General features: G+C 43.7%; 1 protein-coding gene across 3 annotated transcripts in view; it reads left to right on the forward strand.

The window, feature by feature from the left end:
* The window catches only part of NOS3 (nitric oxide synthase 3), a 720,543-nt gene that overhangs the window by 167,737 nt on the left and 529,292 nt on the right, over positions 1-23,514 (forward strand). The window lies entirely within an intron of this gene.

Raw genomic sequence — 23,514 nt, forward strand, 5'->3', positions numbered from 1 at the left:
TAAGAGACAACCACTTTTATTTTGGACGACATCTGCACATTAAATTTCTTCACAGGATCAACACTTCCTTTTTTTTTTTTTTCTTCTTTTTTCCTTTTTTCCTTTTTATTTGGATAACTGCTGTCTGATACACAGTTGCAGCTTTACCACTAAAGTTTGATACATTAGAGACATTTATACTAAACAATATATCTTTTTTACCCCGGATTGGACACTTTTTTAACATCGGATTTTTCACAAGTTTTTACACATTTTTTGTATTGGATTTAAAAAAAAAAAATTATTTTTAATTTTTAAATCAAACTTTTTACACCTTTTTTTTCATTTCACGGATTCATCATTTTTACTCACTCATTTTTGAATCATTTTTTAATCATTTTTTAAACATTTTTAAGGACACTGTTTAATCACGAGTGACCCCTTTTCTCTGGGACACCCCATTGGACTTAAACACCTTGGGAACACTTTGGGACCACTTACCCATAAGTGTCTTCATACATTTCCTATTGTATAACCATTGTATTAGTAAACGCCGCCAGATTTTTACTGTTATTAGTGTTATTAGTGTTATTGCTATGTTTTTATTTTTATGTTAATTTAGCATGGATCCATGCATATGTAAATTTTACAATTGATTTTAGCTTGTCATAAATTACCTTTTAACTAATTTTAGCATTTCACACTACATTACCTTAGCCTTCGTATTGTTGGCGCCTGGGCACACCCCCTAATTCAGTACTGATGTTTATACAGACTTATCTACATGCCCAGTACTGATGTTTATACAGACTTATCTACATGCCCAGCACTGATGTTTATACAGACTTATCTACATGCCCAGTACTAAGGTTTATACAGACTTATCTACATGCCCAGCACTGATGTTTATACAGACTTATCTACATGCCCAGTACTAAGGTTTATACAGATTTATCTACACTGATGTTTATACAGATTTATCTACTTGCCCAGCACTGATGTTTATACAGACTTATCTACATGCCCCTCACTGATGTTTATACAGATTTATCTACACTGATGTTTATACAGATTTACCTACATGCCCAGCACTGATGTTTATACAGACTTATCTACATGCCCAGCACTGATGTTTATACAGACTTATCTACATACCCAGTACTAAGGTTTATACAGACTTATCTACATGCCCAGTACTAAGGTTTATACAGACTGTTACGGTTACCCTTAGTCTCGCTGAGAGATGGACCGCTTAGTAGCCTGGATCCCTATTGCTAAAGAGGGGAGAAGCTGCTTTCCATAGTATTCTATATGAGTCTCGCAAATATAGAATAATCTCCCTTAGCTGTAGTACAGCTAGGATACCCTTCTGCCCACAAAAACGAGTCAACGCTGCGATTGAGGGTCAAACAAGAACTCAGCACTGGGATGCCCAGCCTGCTTTTTATTAAGGTTACATGCACACAGGGCACTCCCAGGGGGAGAGGGGGGGGAAGCACAAAATCCCCCATCACACATTTAGATAGAGAGCACTGTCCTTTGACAGGCCACAATAGGATTACAGTACTTAAGATAACAAGTTTACAAGTTCATCTTATCAATTAGCAGTCTGGCTCCAGAGGTGATTAGACAATGGGATTGGTTATCCCTAAACTTAGAGCTGAGGCCAGCAAAAATGTGTATTTAGGCAATAGTTTCTAAAAGCTGAAAAAAAAAGAGTTAACTCTTTATGAAATGATACTTGTTACGGTTTTCTTGGAGCCCTTCTTAGGCGCTGGCTTGCTGGTTCAGGCATTGCTGCTGGGAAATAAGCTCTTCACAACAAAATAACTAATGCTTCTGTAACAGTGCTCCCTTTCTGTGGAACACTCTGGCAGACACGGTCTGACCCCTTTTCGGGGCAGACTAAGGCTGTCCAGACCGCTGGTTATGCGGGGCTGAGGTCTGTTTGTCTGGACAACCCGTCGGCGTTGCCATTCTGTTTCCCAGGTCTGTAAGTAATGGTGAAATTGAAGGGTTGCAACGATAAGCTCCAACGTAATAGCCTGCCGTTATCTCCAGAGACCCGGTTCAGCCACACCAACGGGTTATGGTCGGTGACCAGAGTGAACTCCTGACCATATAAATAGGGAGTCAATTTCTTTAATGCCCACACCAAAGCCAAACACTCCTTTTCGACCGCTGCATAGCTGACTTCGCGGGGCAGGAGCTTCCGGCTGATGTAGGCAACTGGATGCTCCCCTCCATCTTCGCCTACTTGGCTGAGGACAGCTCCCAGCCCGAACATGGAAGCGTCTGTATGGACGATAAAATGTTTGTTAAGGGCTGGGGCCGCCAAGACAGGAGCGTTAATTAGAGCATTTTTGAGAGCCTGGAAAGCCGTTTCACAGTGGGGAGACCACAGGACCTGTCGAGGTAAGTTCTTCTTGGTCAAGTCAGTCAGGGGTTTGGCAAGTGTGCTGTAGTCTGGTACGAACCGTCTATAGTACCCTGCCGTGCCCAGGAAGGCTAGGACCTGAGTCTTAGTGATGGGGGTGGGCCAATTGGCGACAGCTTCTATTTTGGCCGGCTCTGGTCGCTGCTTTCCACACCCCACCCGGTGACCCAGGTACTGTACCTCGGCCATCCCAAAGTGGCATTTTTCTGGCTTCAGAGTCAGGCCAGCAGCCCGGATCTGATCCAGAACCATTCCCACATGAGCTAAGTGGTCCTCCCAGGACTCACTGTGGATCGCTATGTCGTCCAGGTAGGCGCAAGCAAAACTCTGGAAGCCATCCAGGAGCCTATCCACCAAGCGCTGGAATGTAGCTGGGGCATTCTTCATCCCAAACGGCATTACCCTAAACTGATATAAGCCGAATGGGGGTGACGAATGCCGACTTGGGGATAGCCTCCGGGGCCAGGGGAATCTGCCAGTAACCTTTGCAGAGGTCAATAGTGGTCAGGTAATTTCCCCTGGCTATACGATCGAGTAGCTCGTCTACCCTGGGCATAGGGTAAGCGTCCGTCACGGTATTTTCATTGAGCCTCCGATAGTCTACACAGAACCGGGTGGTCCCATCTTTCTTGGGCACCAAGACAACTGGGGAGGCCCATGGACTATCGGAGGGCTCAATTACCCTGAGCTGGAGCATCTCATCGATCTCCTTCTTCATTCCTGTCCTAACTGCTTCGGGGATTCGGTACGGAGCCTGGCGCAAGGGAGCTTGTCCCGGAGTATCTACCTGGTGGGTGGTTAAAGTAGTGTACCCTGGCTTCGGGGAGAAGGTGAGGTGTTTGGACTGGAGGAGTTGGTTGAGCTGCTCCCTTTCAGTGGGGCTAAGTCGGTCCCCTATCTGAACCTGCGCCACTATACCTGTGGGGAGACTCTTTTCTAATAGGTCTGGAATGGGTAAACTGTCGGGGTCTTCCTGAGGGGAACAACATACGGCCGTCACGTTCTCTGGTCGCTCAAAATATTCCTTGAGCATGTTTACATGGAATGTCTTTCTAAGATTGTTGTCATGGCAGCTAGCTATCACATAAGTGGTGTCTCCCCTTTTCTCTACGATCTGGTAGGGACCCTGCCAGGACGCCTGCAATTTGTCTGTCTTCACCGGCTTAAGTACTAACACCTTTTGTCCTATGGTGAAGATTCTCTTTCGGGCCCCCCGATCGTACCATACTTTCTGTCTTCTCTGGGCCAACTGGAGATTAGCCCGCACGGATTTGGCTAATTGCTCCATTCGGTCCCTGAGTTCCAGCACGTATGGCACAATGGGGACACCGTCAGCCTCCATCTCTCCCTCCCAGTGCTCCCGGATCAGGTTTAGGGGTCCCCGTACCTTTCTTCCGTAGAGCAACTCAAAGGGAGAGAACCCTGTCGTTTCCTGGGGCACCTCCCGATAAGCAAATAGGAGGTGCGGCAGGAAGCGTTCCCAGTCTCGGTATTCCTGAGTGAACGTCTTGAGCATTTGCTTGAGGGTCCCATTGAACCTCTCCCACAGCCCGTTCGTCTGGGGGTGGTATGGGGAGCTCAGGAGGGACTTAATTTTGCAAACCTGCCAGAGTTGTTGGGTTAATTCAGCCGTAAATTGGGTGCCTCGGTCGGATAGGATTTCTTTTGGAAATCCTACCCGGGAGAACACCTGTACTAGTGCATTCGCTACCGTATCCGCTTGTATGTTGGATAGGGCGACAGCCTCTGGGTACCTGGTAGCATAGTCCACTACGGTAAGAATGTAGCGCTTACCGGAGGGACTAGGGGTAGCCAGTGGTCCCACTAGGTCAATAGCAACCCGGCTGAAGGGTTCCTCTACAATGGGCATATTTACTAGCTGGGCTTTAGGGTGATCGCCTCGCCTTCCTACTCGTTGACACACATCGCAGGTGTTACAGTAAGTTCTAACGTCAGCGTGCACCCCTGGCCAAAAGAACGTGTGAGTAATGCGGTGTAGGGTACGGGTAACGGCTAGGTGGCCTGCTAAGGGGATGTCGTGGCCTATTTTGAGGATTTCTTGACGGTATTTGTGGGGCACTACCAGCTGTCGCCTACGCTGTCCCCTTTTCTCTGTCCAGCGGTATAGTTTCCCTTTTTCCCATAAGAATGTTTCGTTATCTGCCCCGCCCCCTCCGGTCTCTGCTCGTTCCCGGTACTTTTGTAAGGTCGGGTCAGTCTTAGACTCTGCCTCGAAAGCATCTGGGGTGTCCCAGGGTATGGGGCCTAACCTGTCAGGCAAGGTCGGGGTAGGTCTTACCTGTGTCTCCCGCACTGGTGAGAGCTCTCGCTCCGTCCGGGCTTGGGCCCGTGTAGTCACTGGGTCCGCCTCGTTGTTGCATACTGGAGCATAGGCAGAAGTCATGGGGCCCAAATCGTTGCCCAGTAGTACTTCGGCAGGTAAATTATCCATTAGGCCCACGTTCACAGCCCCCTTTCCCGCTCCCCAATCAAGATGCACTTTAGCTGTTGGAATTTTGTACACATCCCCCCCCGCCACTCTAACGGCCACAGTCTGTCCGGATCGCTTGTGCTCTGGCACCAAATGACTCTGTACCAGCGTGATAGTAGCCCCTGTGTCTCGCAATCCCTCGGTAGATCGCCCCTCGAGCCATACCCTCTGCCGATGGTGCTGGCGGTTATCTGAGGCAGCATATACAGGGTCTGCCTCGTGAAGCGGCCCCACATATCCCTCCATAGGGGCCTCTTGGTTAACACAGAGGGCCCGGGCCGGACGATAGGACCCAGAGGGGTAATTGTAATTCCTGGGTGTCTGGTGCGTATTAAGGGGGCAGCTAGCCATGAAATGCCCTGGTTGCTTGCATCGGTGGCAAGTCGGTCTGTGACGCTCAGAGCTGTTATTGGGTGGTCCTGAGTGTCGGACGGGCCCTGTGGGCACCGGGGCTCGGAATTCAGCACGAGGGGGTGCACGGTAAACCTCTCTGGGTTCGACCCGTGCTGGAGCTCGGTAGTTCATGGGTTCGTGAAGACAGGAGTCATAATGTTCATCGGCCAATTTGGCTGCTTCTTCTAAGGTAGAAGGCCGCCTGTCTCGCAGCCATTCCTTCCCTTGCTGTTCCATGCCATTATAAAAATGTTCTAAGAGAAACAATTGTAAAATTTCCTCCCCAGTCACCGCTTTACTTCCGCTCAGCCAGTGATTTGCCGCTCTCCGCATTCGGTGCGCCCATTCCATATGGGTATCGTTAGGCTTCTTTTCCGTGCCCCGAAACTGTCGGCGATACGTGTCCGGAGTTACAGCGTACCGTCGCACCAGTGTCTCCTTAACTAGCTCATACTGTGTCACTTCCTCAGCACCCAGAGTACGAAAGGCTTCCAGGGCTCGCCCGGATAGTTTCCCAGACAATATCGTGGGCCACTCTCTGTTGGGAATCTGGTGCAGGGCACATTGCCTTTCGAAGTCCGCCAAATATTCATCAATCCCTGTCTCGCTCTCTAGAAAGGGTCGAAATGCCGTATAGGGTATCTTGGGCCTCCCAGCATTTTCGACAGGGATGATTACCTGCGGGGCTACAGCATTGCGGTGTGCGTTCGCTAGGTTGAGTTTGTGGGCTCGAGTCTCTCGTATATCCTCGTCCGCCTCCGCCATCAACTGCTGTACCAATTCCATGGAGGGGTTCGGCCCGTATAATGAGAGCCTTTCCCGAACAATCCTGTTTTTTTCGTCACTAATCGTGGTCGGTGTTTCCGCCATTGTGAAGCTCTGATCCAGTTCGTTCAATTCTGCGATCAGCTCTCTCCTCGGCCGGTTGCTGGTGTACCCCCCTCTGCTTTCAAGTAAATCCTTTAGGGTTGTACGCTTCAATTTTTTGTAAGCGCTCTCCATCCGTTCTGTACCTCTCCTAGGAAATCCAGGAAAATCCCGCCGCTGCCGCCAAATGTTACGGTTACCCTTAGTCTCGCTGAGAGATGGACCGCTTAGTAGCCTGGATCCCTATTGCTAAAGAGGGGAGAAGCTGCTTTCCATAGTATTCTATATGAGTCTCGCAAATATAGAATAATCTCCCTTAGCTGTAGTACAGCTAGGATACCCTTCTGCCCACAAAAACGAGTCAACGCTGCGATTGAGGGTCAAACAAGAACTCAGCACTGGGATGCCCAGCCTGCTTTTTATTAAGGTTACATGCACACAGGGCACTCCCAGGGGGAGAGGGGGGGAAGCACAAAATCCCCCATCACACATTTAGATAGAGAGCACTGTCCTTTGACAGGCCACAATAGGATTACAGTACTTAAGATAACAAGTTTACAAGTTCATCTTATCAATTAGCAGTCTGGCTCCAGAGGTGATTAGACAATGGGATTGGTTATCCCTAAACTTAGAGCTGAGGCCAGCAAAAATGTGTATTTAGGCAATAGTTTCTAAAAGCTGAAAAAAAAAGAGTTAACTCTTTATGAAATGATACTTGTTACGGTTTTCTTGGAGCCCTTCTTAGGCGCTGGCTTGCTGGTTCAGGCATTGCTGCTGGGAAATAAGCTCTTCACAACAAAATAACTAATGCTTCTGTAACACAGACTTATCTACATGCCTAGCACTGATGTTTATACAGATTTACCTACATGCCCCTCACTGATGTTTATACAGACTTATCTACATGCCCAACACTGATGTTTATACAGACGTATCTACTTGCCCAGCACTGATGTTTATACAGATTTACCTACATGCCCAGCACTGATGTTTATACAGACTTATCTACATGCCCAACACTAATGTTTATACAGACTTATCTACATGCCCAACACTGATGTTTATACAGATTTATCTACATTCCCAGCACTGATGTTTATACAGACTTATCTACATGCCCAACACTAATGTTTATACAGACTTATCTACATGCCCAACACTAATGTTTATACAGATTTATCTACATGCCCAACACTGATGTTTATACAGACTTATCTACATGCCCAGCACTGATGTTTATACAGACTTATCTACATGCCCAGCACTGATGTTTATACAGACTTATCTACATGCCCAGCACTGATGTTTATACAGACTTATCTACATGCCCAGCACTGATGTTTATACAGATTTATCTACATTCCCAGCACTGATGTTTATACAGACTTATCTACATGCCCAACACTAATGTTTATACAGACTTATCTACATGCCCAACACTAATGTTTATACAGATTTATCTACATGCCCAGCACTGATGTTTATACAGACTTATCTACATGCCCAGCACTGATGTTTATACAGATTTCTCTACATGCCCAGCACTGATGTTAATACAGACTTAACTACATGCCTATCACTGATGTTTATACAGACTTATCTACATGCCCAGCACTGATGTTTATACAGACTTATCTACATGCCCAACACTGATGTTAATACAGACTTATCTACATGCCCAGCACTGATGTTTATACAGATGTCGCTACATGCCACTCACTGATGTTTATACAGACTTACCTACATGCCACTCACTGATGTTTATACAGACTTATCTACATGCCTAGCACTGATGTTTATACAGATTTATCTACATGCCCAGCACTGATGTTTATACAGACTTATCTACATGCCCAGTACTGATGTTTATGCAGACTTATCTACATGCCCAGTACTAAGGTTTATACAGACTTATCTACATGCCCAGTACTGATGTTTATACAGACTTATCTACATGCCCAGTACTAAGGTTTATACAGACTTATCTACATGCCCAGCACTGATGTTTATACAGACTTATCTACATGCCCAGTACTAAGGTTTATACAGACTTATCTACATGCCCAGCACTGATGTTTATACAGACTTATCTACATGCCCAGTACTAAGGTTTATACAGACTTATCTACATGCCCAGCACTGATGTTTATACAGACCTATCTACATGCCCAGTACTGATGTTTATACAGACTTATCTACATGCCCAGTACTAAGGTTTATACAGACTTATCTACATGCCCAGCACTGATGTTTATACAGACTTATCTACATGCCCAGTACTAAGGTTTATACAGACTTATCTACATGCCCAGTACTAAGGTTAATACAGATTTATCTACACTGATGTTTATACAGATTTATCTACATGCCCAGCACTGATGTTTATACAGACTTATCTACATGCCCAGCACTGATGTTTATACAGACTTATCTACATGCCCCTCACTGATGTTTATACAGATTTATCTACACTGATGTTTATACAGACTTATCTACATGCCCAGTACTAAGGTTTATACAGACTTATCTACATGCCCAGTACTAAGGTTTATACAGACTTATCTACATGCCGAGCACTGATGTTTATACAGATTTACCTACATGCCCCTCACTGATGTTTATACAGACTTATCTACATGCCCCTCACTGATGTTTATACAGATTTATCTACACTGATGTTTATACAGATTTACCTACATGCCCAGCACTGATGTTTATACAGATTTACCTACATGCCCAGCACTGATGTTTATACAGACTTATCTACATACCCAGCACTGATGTTTATACAGACTTATCTACATGCCCAGTACTAAGGTTTATACAGACTTATCTACATGCCGAGCACTGATGTTTATACAGATTTACCTACATGCCCCTCACTGATGTTTATACAGACTTATCTACATGCCCAACACTGATGTTTATACAGACGTATCTACTTGCCCAGTACTGATGTTTATACAGATTTACCTACATGCCCAGCACTGATGTTTATACAGACTTATCTACATGCCCAACACTAATGTTTATACAGACTTATCTACATGCCCAACACTGATGTTTATACAGATTTATCTACATTCCCAGCACTGATGTTTATACAGACTTATCTACATGCCCAACACTAATGTTTATACAGACTTATCTATATGCCCAACACTAATGTTTATACAGAGTAATCTACATGCCCAGCACTGATGTTTATACAGACTTATCTACATGCCCAGCACTGATGTTTATACAGACTTATCTACATGCCCAGCACTGATGTTTATACAGATTTATCTACATGCCCAGCACTGATGTTTATACAGATTTATCTACATGCCCAGCACTGATGTTTATGCAGATTTATCTACATGCCCAGCACTGATGTTTATGCAGACTTATCTACATGCCCAGCACTGATGTTTATACAGACTTATCTACATGCCCAGCACTGATGTTTATACAGAGTAATCTACATGCCCAGCATTGATGTTTATACAGACTTATCTACATGCCCAGCACTGATGTTTATACAGACTTATCTACATGCCCAGCACTGATGTTTATACAGATTTCTCTACATGCCCAGCACTGATGTTAATACAGACTTAACTACATGCCCAGCACTGATGTTTATACAGACTTATCTACATGCCCAGCACTGATGTTTATACAGACTTATCTACATGCCCAACACTGATGTTAATACAGACTTATCTACATGCCCAGCACTGATGTTTATACAGATGTCGCTACATGCCACTCACTGATGTTTATACAGACTTACCTACATGCCACTCACTGATGTTTATACAGACTTATCTACATGCCTAGCACTGATGTTTATACAGATTTATCTACATGCCCAGCACTGATGTTTATACAGACTTGTCTACATGCCCAGCACTGATGTTTATACAGACTTATCTACATGCCCAGTACTAAGGTTTATACAGACTTATCTACATGCCCAGTACTTATGTTTATACAGACCTATCTACATGCCCAGCACTGATGTTTATACAGACCTATCTACATGTCCAGCACTGATGTTTATACAGATTTATCTACATGTCCAGCACTGATGTTTATACAGACTTATCTACATGTCCAGCACTGATGTTTATACAGACTTATCTACATGCCCAGCACTGATGTTTATACAGACTTATCTACATGCCCAGCACTAATGTTTATACAGACTTATCTACATGCCCAGCACTGATGTTTATACAGACTTATCTACATGCCCAGCACTAATGTTTATACAGACTTATCTACATGCCCAGTACTGATGTTTATGCAGATTTATCTACATGCCCAGTACTAAGGTTTATACAGACTTATCTACATGCCCAGCACTGATGTTTATACAGATTTATCTACATGCCCAGCACTAATGTTTATACAGACTTATCTACATGCCCAGTACTGATGTTTATGCAGACTTATCTACATGCCCAGTACTAAGGTTTATACAGACTTATCTACATGCCCAGCACTGATGTTTATGCAGACTTATCTACATGCCCAGTACTAAGGTTTATACAGACTTATCTACATGCCCAGTACTAAGGTTAATACAGATTTATCTACACTGATGTTTATACAGATTTATCTACATGCCCAGTACTAAGGTTTATACAGACTTATCTACATGCCCAGCACTAATGTTTATACAGACTTATCTACATGCCCAGTACTAAGGTTTATACAGATTTATCTACACTGATGTTTATACAGATTTATCTACATGCCCAGCACTGATGTTTATACAGACTTATCTACATGCCCAGCACTGATGTTTATACAGACTTATCTACATGCCCAGTACTAAGGTTTATACAGACTTATCTACATGCCCAGTACTAAGGTTTATACAGATTTATCTACACTGATGTTTATACAGATTTATCTACATGCCTAGCACTGATTTTTATACAGATTTACCTACATGCCCCTCACTGATGTTTATACAGACTTATCTACATGCCCCTCACTGATGTTTATACAGATTTATCTACACTGATGTTTATACTGATTTATCTACATGCCCAACACTGATGTTTATACAGACGTATCTACTTGCCCAGCACTGATGTTTATACAGACTTATCTACATGCCCCTCACTGATGTTTATACAGATTTACCTACATGCCCAGCACTGATGTTTATACAGACTTATCTACATGCCCAGCACTGATGTTTATACAGACTTATCTACATGCCCAACACTGATGTTTATACAGACTTATCTACATGCCCAACACTGATGTTTATACAGACTTATCTACATGCCCAACACTAATGTTTATACAGACTTATCTACATGCCCAACACTGATGTTTATACAGATTTATCTACATGCCCAGCACTGATGTTTATACAGACTTAACTACATGCCCAGCACTGATGTTTATACAGAGTAATCTACATGCCCAGCACTGATGTTTATACAGATTTATCTACATGCCCAGCACTGATGTTTATACAGATTTATCTACATGCCCAACACTGATGTTTATACAGACTTATCTACATGCCCAGCACTGATGTTTATACAGACTTATCTACATGCCCAGCACTCATGTTTATACAGAGTAATCTACATGCCCAGCACTGATGTTTATACAGAGTAATCTACATCCCCAGCACTGATGTTTATACAGACTTATCTATATGCCCAGCACTGTTTATACAGATGTATCTACATGCCCCTCACTGATGTTTATACAGACTAAAGGGTGAATGGGAAGGAGCCGAAAAAGCGGATTCCACATCCAGTTTTGCCAAAAGTGCCCAAGCACCCGCCCTCCTGACCAGGGCAAGGGCATCGTGAAAAGACTGATAGTGAATCAAACTAAGTTCGGGAGAGAGAGCATAGTTAACGGACCTCCCTTTTCGGAAAAGAAAGGTGCTGAATGAGTCTGAATTTGCCAAGCTCTTTCTTCGGAAACGACCCCAAATGGAGAGATAACCAACCCCGGAATCGGAACCTCCCTGAATGGGCCAATCATGCATCCCAGAGCAATCTCCTTGCCCAGTTTCTCCCTCACTAAACAGGGGAATTGATACGCTGATTTCAGGTTCCTGCGAACCGAGGATCCCAAAACCTCCAAGCTGACGGGAATAACGAATCCCCATCAAAGGCCGGCGTCAAGTAAGTCGGTGGACTCCCGGTCCGGATAGAGCATCAGCCATTTTTTAATTGCGGATACCCTCAGTGGGGTGTCCGTCCTTTACACCAGCGAAAGTTTTGGCTCAACACTCTGACGCTCTTGGGAGCAATCAGCATCCTGCGATCTCGTGCACTAGGAGCCAGAGTGACTCCCCCCGCAGTACTTGCAAGCGTGTCAAAAACACACATGTTGCTCCCTTAGCGCAGAACTTGTCCTGAAAGCGCCAGCAGACCCCTGCAGGATGCGTCGAACGCTGAGGACCACGGGTGCCAGCAGGCCCGGCAGGAAGCTGCCCCGGCACGACCTGTTTCTCAGGCTCCAGCTGCGCCCATAGGTGCTGGTCTACATCTCCGAAGGACAAACAAGGGTTACCAACCTTCTTTCTATGAAAAGCCACGTCGTAGTCTCAAAACACCCCTTCCTTAAACCGCTCATGAACAGTTTCAATGGTGTCCTGATATTTAAGAATATCCAATGCTTGGTCAGGAAATTTCGTGAGATAGCACAAGACGTACACACGAAAGCATTTCCGCCACTCATCAAATGTATCTGGCCTTTTGAATTTTTTGGGGCCGGTAACGTCCTCCGCCATTTCCTTCTGGAGGAAGGCTTCGGCGGAGAGCTCGAACATTTGGACATATTTACCCTCTTGGATCTGTCAAACCATTTTGGATTTGAGATGTTCATGCAGGCTAAATGAGGGCTACGAATACGCCTTACGTCTTGTGGTCACCTCGGGGCTCGCGACCCCCGCTGGCACGGGAGGTGTCAGCAACGGAACACAGGGCTCCATGTGGGAGGAATCAGGGGGGAGGGGCAGACCCATGACTTTCCTTTCTTCTACTGGCCATTTCATCATTCTATACATCCTTTTCTGACCCTTGGCCTCCAACCCCAGTGACTTATAACTTTCAGACCCAGAATCATCCGAAGATGAACGAAATCACTTATGCCCCGAAGTCAAAATTGTCTTACTTCATCCCAATGGACGCTGTACGGGCTGGGTACCGGAGGAAGTTGAGGGCTGCTCCTGACTGCACTGCTCCTCCTCGCGATGACCACTCAGACCGGAGTGTTCGGCAATACAAGCTCCCTGCGAATTCATGGTACCCTGAAATGAGAAGTGAGAGAAAGGTGTAGACAAGGGCCGATTAACAACAGCATCAAACCCCCCCCCTGGATTATCACTCCTGCGCTATGCGCCACACACTGACTCCAAGCATTCAGTCACACCAACCTCTTGCACATCCAGCACCGCGTTGGCAAACTGAACCTGTCTGACAGGACCCTGCTCTGCGCCTACTGCAATCCCTTGGCATAAACTGGGAAAAGAACTTGCGCCCTTCTTGGCCAAGGCCCTCATAGTAATTCCAGGAGAAACCCTGCTGGGAGACACGCCCGCGGACGAACCGCGTGCGCCCCGCAATGCACTTCCGTGCAACGCGATGTAGCTGGCAAGTGACTCCTGCTAGGCCTTGAATTTCCACCGGCCCTTTGTTTACTGCCTGCCTGCCTGACCTAATAAAGGTTGACCCTCTAAGCTACCTGATTGGGTGTGCGCCACCGCAGTCAGGCCTATGGCTTGCTCATAATCACCAGCAATACCCTCGTCTAAGAGCCCCTACCCTGAGATGTGCCCCAACGTGGCTCGGAACCTTGACCCCGTAAAGTTGCCCTCCATGGCAAGCTGCACCCCCACCTCCCCGTGGGTACAGGGAAGGGACCGGGGTATGACTCACTGGAGATGGAGGAATAACGTCCTCCGTGTCGAAATCCCCAATCATCAACTCTTCCATCCTCACAGGCACTCCAGCAGAGCGATCTATGCTGCAGCAGACTGTTGTACCGACAACTGAAGATCCTGCAAGCTGTGAAGACGAGCTGGAAAGAGGGTCTGGGGTCTGTAACCTAGCTTCTTATAGGTAAACCCAATCCCCACCAACACTAATGCAACATTGTTGCCACTTCACAGCAGCACACTCCTAAGGGCCTTAATTCTTATGTTTGTTACGGGCTATTCTGCCCTCCACTGTCTTAGTGTTTGTGTGTATATGCTGTGTAGTGAGTGTACGTTACATAGTGTTTGTGTGTATATGCTGTGTAGTGAGTATATGCTGCATAGTGTTTGTGTGTATATGCTGTGTAGTGAGTGTATGCTGCATAGTGTTTGTGTGTATATGCTGTGTAGTGAGTATATGCTGCATAGTGTTTGTGTGTAAATGATGTGTAGTGAGTGTATGCTGCATAGTGTTTATGTGTGTATATGCTGTGTAGTGAGTGTATGCTGCATAGTGTTTATGTGTGTATATGCTGTGTAGTGAGTATATGCTGCATAGTGTTTGTGTGTATATGCTGTGTAGTGAGTATATGCTGCATAGCGTTTGTGTGTATATGCTGTGTATTGAGTATATGCTGCATAGCGTTTGTGTGTATATGCTGTGTAGTGAGTATATGCTGCATAGCGTTTGTGTGTATATGCTGTGTAGTGAGTATATGCTGCATAGCGTTTGTGTGTAAATGCTGTGTAGTGAGTGTATGCTGCATAGTGTTTGTGTGTATGCTGTGCAGTGAGTGTATGCTGCATAGTGTTTGTGTGTATATGCTGTGTAGTGAGTATATGCTGCATAGTGTTTATGTGTGTATATGTTGTGTAGTGAGTGTATGCTGCATAGTGTTTGTGTGTATATGCTGTGTAGTGAGTGTATGCTGCATAGCGTTTGTGTGTAAATGCTGTGTAGTGAGTGTATGCGGCATATTGTTTGTGTGTATATGCTGTGTAGTGAGTATATGCTGCATAGTGTTTGTCTGTATATGCTGTGTAGTGAGTATATGCTGCATAGTGTTTGTCTGTATATGCTGTGTAGTGAGTATATGCTGCATAGTGTTTATGTGTGTATATGCTGTTTAGTGAGTGTATGCTGCATAGCGTTTGTGTGTAAATGCTGTGTAGTGAGTGTATGCTGCATAGCGTTTGTGTGTAAATGCTGTGTAGTGAGTGTATGCGGCATAGTGTTTGTGTGTATATGCTGTGTAGTGAGTGTATGCTGCATAGTGTTTGTCTGTATATGCTGTGTAGTGAGTATATGCTGCATAGTGTTTGTCTGTATATGCTGTGTAGTGAGTATATGCTGCATAGTGTTTATGTGTGTATATGCTGTTTAGTGAGTGTATGCTGCATAGCGTTTGTGTGTAAATGCTGTGTAGTGAGTGTATGCTGCATAGCGTTTGTGTGTAAATGCTGTGTAGTGAGTGTATGCGGCATAGTGTTTGTGTGTATATGCTGTGTAGTGAGTGTATGCTGCATAGTGTTTGTGTTTATATGCTGTGTAGTGAGTATATGCTGCATAGTGTTTGTGTGTATATGCTGTGTAGTGAGTGTATGCTGCATAGTGTTTGTGTGTATATGCTGTGTAGTGAGTGTATGCTGCATAGTGTTTATGTGTGTATATGCTGTTTAGTGAGTGTATGCTGCATAGCGTTTGTGTGTAAATGCTGTGTAGTGAGTGTATGCTGCATAGCGTTTGTGTGTAAATGCTGTGTAGTGAGTGTATGCGGCATAGTGTTTGTGTGTATATGCTGTGTAGTGAGTGTATGCTGCATAGTGTTTGTCTGTATATGCTGTGTAGTGAGTATATGCTGCATAGTGTTTTTGTATATATGCTGTGTAGTGAGTGTATGCTGCATAGCGTTTATGTGTGTATATGCTGTGTAGTGAGTGTATGCTGCATAGTGTTTGTCTGTATATGCTGTGTAGTGAGTATATGCTGCATAGTGTTTGTCTGTATATGCTGTGTAGTGAGTATATGCTGCATAGTGTTTATGTGTATATGCTGTGTAGTGAGTGTATGCTGCATAGCGTTTATGTGTGTATATGCTGTGTAGTGAGTATATGCTGCATAGTGTTTGTCTGTATATGCTGTGTAGTGAGTATATGCTGCATAGTGTTTATGTGTGTATATGCTGTTTAGTGAGTGTATGCTGAATAGCGTTTGTGTGTAAATGCTGTGTAGTGAGTGTATGCTGCATAGCGTTTGTGTGTAAATGCTGTGTAGTGAGTGTATGCGGCATAGCGTTTATGTGTGTATATGCTGTTTAGTGAGTATATGCTGCATAGTGTTTGTCTGTATATGCTGTGTAGTGAGTATATGCTGCATAGTGTTTATGTGTGTATATGCTGTTTAGTGAGTTATGCTGCATAGTGTTTATGTGTGTATATGCTGTGTAGTGAGTTATGCTGCATAGTGTTTATGTGTGTATATGCTGTGTAGTGAGTATATGCTGCATAGTGTTTGTGTGTATATGCTGTGTAGTGAGTATATGCTGCATAGTGTTTTTGTGTATATGCTGTGTAGTGAGTGTATGCTGCATAGCGTTTATGTGTGTACAGGTATACCTCGCTCATACAGCAGGTTAGGAACCGGAACCCTGCTGTAAAGTGGAAACCGCCTTAAAGTGAAACAATGTGGTTTTTAGCTTTTTTTTCATTTGCCAGTTTGTTTAAAAATGTGAAAACCTGTTTTAACTAACATGTATTAGGGGTGCAATAGTGCTAAGTTTAGTTGAATACTGTGCTGTGCTAGTTTTAAATTAGTATTCAATAAAAACTGTACCTGCAAAATAGTGACAATTACTGTAGTAAAATTTGCCAGACTACAGATTGCACTGTATTGCTTAAGGGATTAAATGCCCTACTTTTCTTGAGTGGCTGACCATAACCTTAAATAAGTAATAACTCAATAACTTAGCTTAACAGCTGAAATTAATAACTTTTGTCAATAAAGACTCAACACATTAGGCGGGTGAAAGACCCGTGGGTCGCATTTATTAATACCCAGCAATGGGAATTGGTAAACAGGTAAAAACACGGGTGGCGGCAATCGGGGGCCTAGATAACTAATTATATAACCCCTTCTAGAAAATGGAAAGGGGACACTGCTGCAGACCACAAGGCGGAGATACTCTACGCAGCTTTTATCTTGGGGAGTTCACGGCCAGTTGTAAACAGGCAGAGCACGCCCAAGCTACCGAGCCTGGGGCATTACCCTGACTGCAATAACCGTCACTCAAACCTCCTTCCAGCCTGCAGCCGTGATCCTGACCACCCGCCACAAGAGACAGACCCACAAATTAAACGGTCCAGACTCTTGCCGCCACCACTACACCCTTAGAAGTAAAGCCTACCTGATGTTCTGAAGGAACAGATCTACTCCTGCCGGTTCTAAATGAACCCCATCCTGCCTATATAACCCCTTATGGGCTGCTGAAATGTTCCCATGCTCTATTATAAAACCCTTGAGGTCCCTAACTTGCTTCCTCAGTTCCCTATTGATCTTTTTCTGGACCTGAAAAGCAGCTTTGTGACACATGTGTCTCCACCTGAACCTAGGCATCACATTCGTCCACCCGATTCGTACACCTGGAAACAAGAGTTTAAAATGTTGCAGATCCGCCTGCATTGCTCTGATTAAATCTAATGTAGGTAAGGCCCCTACATCGTTGCTGACAGCATGCAAAATCAAAATGTGGAGCTTTTCCCACCTTCTTGCAGCATCTTGCAACAATGCAGGTAAATCTGCCCAGGAAAAACCCCTGCGCCCTAACCAATGCAACACAGCAGTGGATGATGGGAATCCTAGCTGTTGTCCTCCTGGCATAGCCGCAGCTCGAATTGCAGCCCAGTGCACGTACGAATGGCCAACGATCCACACTCGAACAGGACCTGGACGTGTGCCTGAAAAAGAAACAACAATTAGCTTGCAACCATATTGAACCTGACCTCAAGCTTACATGGCCAGACCCCTTGCCCACCATTCCAAAAACCATACCACATGGGGACCCCCGTTCTAACACTTATCCCACTAAGAGTACAACGGCCTGACATAGGATCTGTACCGCTGGGATCTCCAGCGCCCCACTGAGCGAATACGATCAGAGGACCAGCCTAATTCCACTTCCGTCGTGGCCACCCCCACCCTGAATGAGTGTGGTGCAATACGTGAACCATCAAGACCAGCCCGCTGAGCTACTCAACCCAATATTTTTCTGAATTGGTATCGCGTCAACGGATCCCCGTGCACGTGAATAAGAAAACTGGAAGATACTCCTGGTCACACCGCCAGGTATAATGATACCAACTGCAACGGGCAACAGGTGACACCTGGTTGCCCTAGTAGAGAAAGCCAGGCTCCCCTGCCTTCTTGGCCCGTCTTAGACCTGGGAATAAAAAGAAGCGCCGAATCATCCATCACCCTAACGTTATTGTGCATGATCCCGCTGTCCCTGGCATCTCTTTGCGGGATCTCCAAACGCCCCCAACCTCGAATTATCTGTTTCACGAGAAAGGAGCGCAACGCGTCCTGAAACGCATACAGCCTGCAGAAGAAAGCGACTGCAGAAAGCCTGGACACCACTGCCCCCTTTTTCACCTTCTTACCTCTCAGCTCAGCTAGCCACTGTAGTAGGAAGCGCTGCTCACCCTTGCAAGAAGGCAATTCATGGAGGTCGCAAAAGCTCACCCATTCACTCCAGTACCTCACATAAGCCATACAAGTAGTTGGTGCCAATGATGTGCGGATTAGACATGTGCGATTCGGTTCAATTCGGAAAATTTGGAAAATTCGGAGATTCGGATCGAACCGAATCTCTGAATTAAAATAGTGCCGAATCTACCGAATAAATCCGAATAACTTCGGATTTATTCGGTAGATTCGGATGGCCATGGATTACACTAGTATTGTACAGTATATTAGGTTATATCACTGCTATGGGTTACACCTAATGTACAGTACATAATACTAGTCTAATCCCACCTAACACTTACCGAAATTCCGAATTTCCGAACCGAATCCAGACTAATTTATTCGAATCCGAATGAATCCGAAACAAATCCAAACCGAATTTATTCGAATCCGAATGAATCTGAAACAAATCTGAACCGAATTGATTCCATGCACATGTCTAGTGTGGATTAGAGGAATCAGCCGCTGCAGTCCAACGCCATCTGCCACAAAAAGAAACGGCAAGGAAGACCATTAGCAGCCACAGCCGGAGCCGCGGCCCTAAATGCCTTCCACTGGAAGCGGGAAAAAGCATCTGCAACTATATTCGGCACCCCGGGTACATGGCGAGCTCTGAAGTCGATATTCAACTGCAGGCATCTCAACAACAAGTGCCTCAGGTAATGCACCAACACAGGCGATGAGGCCAAAAGTCTATTGATGGCGAAAACCACACTGAGATTGTCCATCCAGAAAATCACAGACCGGTCACGAAAGAGATGACCCCACAGCTTAACTGCTACTATAATGGGAAACAACTCCAGGAAGCATAGGTTGCGTGTAAGCCCAAGGTCCGCCCAACAAGGCGGCCAACACTCCACACTCCATGTCCCATCAAAATATGCACAATAACCAAACACTGGATCGCCCCTCCACATGCATATGCCATTGAAGTCCTGCAGGAATCTCTCCCATACCTGCAAGTCCGCCACCAGTTCTCTTGTGATCCTGATGCATGAAGATGCTGTCTTGCCACCCCCCAACTGCCTTTCAAGCCTTTTACTACAAATCCTACCCCACAGGATGACTCACCCTGCGAAGTTTAGCAGGCCTAGGAGCGATTGCAGCTCCCTCAATGAGCATGATGCTGCCGTGGCCATTGCCCTAACAGCCAGCAACATCCTACTCACCTTATCCCTGGGCAATCTACATTCCATCGCTACTATTTCAATGCCCAGGAACATCAGACACGTACAAGGACCTTCCGTCTTCTCTTCAGCTAAAGGGACCTCAAACCTGGCCATCATAAACCTCATGACGTTCATCAAGGAGGCACATTCCAATGAACTGGGAGCTCCCACTAACAGGAAATCATCCAAATAGTGGGCAATCCTATCTGCAGCTGATGCTACCGCCCAGCGGAGGAAACAGCTAAATCCCTCAAAATAGGCGCAGGATATAGAGCAACCCATGGTGCCAGTTACTTTTATCACAATCTCACGTTGAATATAGCACTGTTTCAAAATCCTTGGAGGTTGAACTTCAGCTCCACAAAGTGCTGTATTAGCGAATTGCTTTAAAGTGAAGCACTGTAAAGTGAGGTATACCTGTATATGCTTTGTATTGAGTATATGCTGCATAGTGTTTGTGTGTATATGCTGTGTATTGAGTATATGCTGCATAGTGTTTGTGTGTATATGCTGTGTAGTGAGTATATGCTGCATAGTGTTTGTGTGTATATGCTGTGTAGTGAGTATATGCTGCATAGTGTTTATGTGTGTAAATGCTGTGTAGTGAGTGTATGCTGCATAGTGTTTGTGTGTATATGCTGTGTAGTGAGTATAAGCTGCATAATGTTTGTGTGTGTGTGTGTATATGCTGTGTAGTGAGTATATGCTGCATAGTGTTTGTGAGTATATGCTGCATAGTGTTTGTGTGTATATGCTGTGTAGTGAGTATATGCTGCATAGTGTTTGTGTGTATATGCTGTGTAGTGAGTATATGCTGCATAGTGTTTATGTGTGTAAATGCTGTGTAGTGAGTGTATGCTGCATAGTGTTTGTGTGTATATGCTGTGTAGTGAGTATAAGCTGCATAGTGTTTGTGTGTGTGTGTATATGCTGTGTAGTGAGTATATGCTGCATAGTGTTTGTGAGTATATGCTGCATAGTGTTTGTGTGTATATGCTGTGTAGTGAGTATATGCTGCATAGTGTTTGTGAGTATATGCTGCATAGTGTTTGTGTGTATATGCTTTGTATTGAGTATATGCTGCATAGTGTTTATGTGTGTATATGCTGTGTAGTGAGTGTAGGCTACATAGTGTTTGTGTGTATATACTGTGTAGTGAGTGTATGCTGCATAGTGTTTGTGTGTATATGCTTTGTAGTGAGTATAAGCTGCATAGTGTTTGTGTGTATATGCTGTGTAGCGAGTATATGCTGCATAGTGTTTGTGTGTATATGCTGTGTAGCGAGTGTATGCTGTGTAGCGAGTGTATGCTGTATAGTGTTTGTGTGTGTATATGCTGTGTAGTGAGTGTATGCTGCATAACGTTTGTGTTTATATGCTGTGTAGTGAGTGTATGCTGTATAGTGTTTGTGTGTATGCTGCATAGCAATTATGTGTGTATATGCTGTGCAGTGAGTGTATGCTGCATTGTGTGTGCATTTGTGTGTTTTAGATATTGGGTAGTGAGTGTATATGTGTGTGTTGGATATGTAGCATTTGTGTGTGAAATCTGTAGTATACATGTATATAGTATGTGTCTATATGCTCCATAGTGTATATGCTCTGTAGTGTTTGTATGCTATTTAGCATATACATGTGTGTTTGTATGTTGTTTAGCATGAATGTGTATATGCTTTGTAATATGTGTATAATGTGTAAGATATTTAGTGTGTGTGATATGTATAATATTGGTGTATCTTATACTGTATATGTATTTATATGCTACATAGTGTATATACAGTATGTGTGTATGCACTGTGACTGTAGTATGTGTGTGAGGGTGTATTTTGTAATGTGTATATGCAATGAAGTGTAGTGTATTTGTGTATGGTATGTCATGTGCTCAGATCTTCCTCACACACTTGCTTTGCTTGGTCCATCTGAGCTACCTTCAGGGGGGCTCAAATTGTTTTCTAGCACCAGGGCCCTCTGTTCATTAGGTCTGCCACTGATTTGGATTATATGATGGACTATATTTATACTGGAATAAACGAGTGATAAGACTGTTGCTATTTAGATTATATGATGGACTATATTTATACTGGAATAAACGAGTGATAAGACTGTTGCTATTTAGATTATATGATGGACTATATTTATACTGGAATAAACGAGTGATAAGACTGTTGCTATTTAGATTATATGATGGACTATATTTATACTGGAATAAACGAGTGATAAGACTGTTGCTATTTAGATTATATGATGGACTATATTTATACTGGAATAAACCAGTGATAAGACTGTTGCTATTTAGATTATATGATGGACTATATTTATACTGGAATAAACCAGTGATAAGACTGGTGCTATTTGGATTATATGATGGACTAGATTTGTTCTGAAATGAACCAGTGATAAAAGACTGTTACTATTTGGATTATACGATGGACTAGATTTATACTGGATTAAACCAGTGATAAAAGACTGTTACTATTTGGATTATACGATGGACAATATTTGTACTGGAATGAACCAGTGATAAAAGACTGTTGCTATTTGGATTATACGATGGACAATATTTGTACTGGAATGAACCAGTGATAAGACTGGTGCTATTTGGATTATACGATGGACTATATTTATACTGGAATAAACCAGTGATAAAAGACTGTTACTATTTGGATTATATGATGGACTATATTTATACTGGAATAAACCAGTGATAAAAGACTGTTACTATTTGGATTATATGATGGACTATATTTATACTGGAATGAACCAAAGACTGTTGCTATACTGGAATGAATCCAAAGACTGTTGCTATTTGGATTATACGATGGACTAGATTTGTTCTGAAATGAACCAGTGATAAAAGACTGTTACTATTTGGATTATACGATGGACTAGATTTATACTGGAATGAACCATTGATAAGACTGTTGCTATTTGGATTATATGATGGACTATATTTATACTGGAATGAACCATTGATAAGACTGTTGCTATTTGGATTATATGATGGACTAGATTTATACTGGAATAAACCAGTGATAAGACTGTTACTATTTGGATTATATGATGGACTAGATTTATACTGGAATAAACCAGTGATAAAAGACTGTTACTATTTGGATTATATGATGGACTAGATTTATACTGGAATAAACCAGTGATAAAAGACTGTTACTATTTGGATTATATGATGGACTAGATTTATATTGGAATAAACCAGTGATAAAAGACTGTTACTATTTGGAATATATGATGGACTATATTTATACTGGAATGAGCCATTGATAAGACTGTTGCTATTTGGATTATACAATGGACTATATTTATACTGGAATGAGCCATTGATAAGACTGTTGCTATTTGGATTATGCAATGGACTAGATTTATACTGGAATAAACCAGTGATAAAAGACTGTTATTATTTGGATTATATGATGGACTAGATTTATACTGGAATGAACCAGTGATAAAAGACTGTTGCTATTTGGATTATAC

The sequence above is a fragment of the Bombina bombina genome, chromosome 5 (genome assembly GCF_027579735.1).
Source record: "Bombina bombina isolate aBomBom1 chromosome 5, aBomBom1.pri, whole genome shotgun sequence".
Taxonomy (NCBI): Eukaryota; Metazoa; Chordata; class Amphibia; order Anura; family Bombinatoridae; genus Bombina; species Bombina bombina.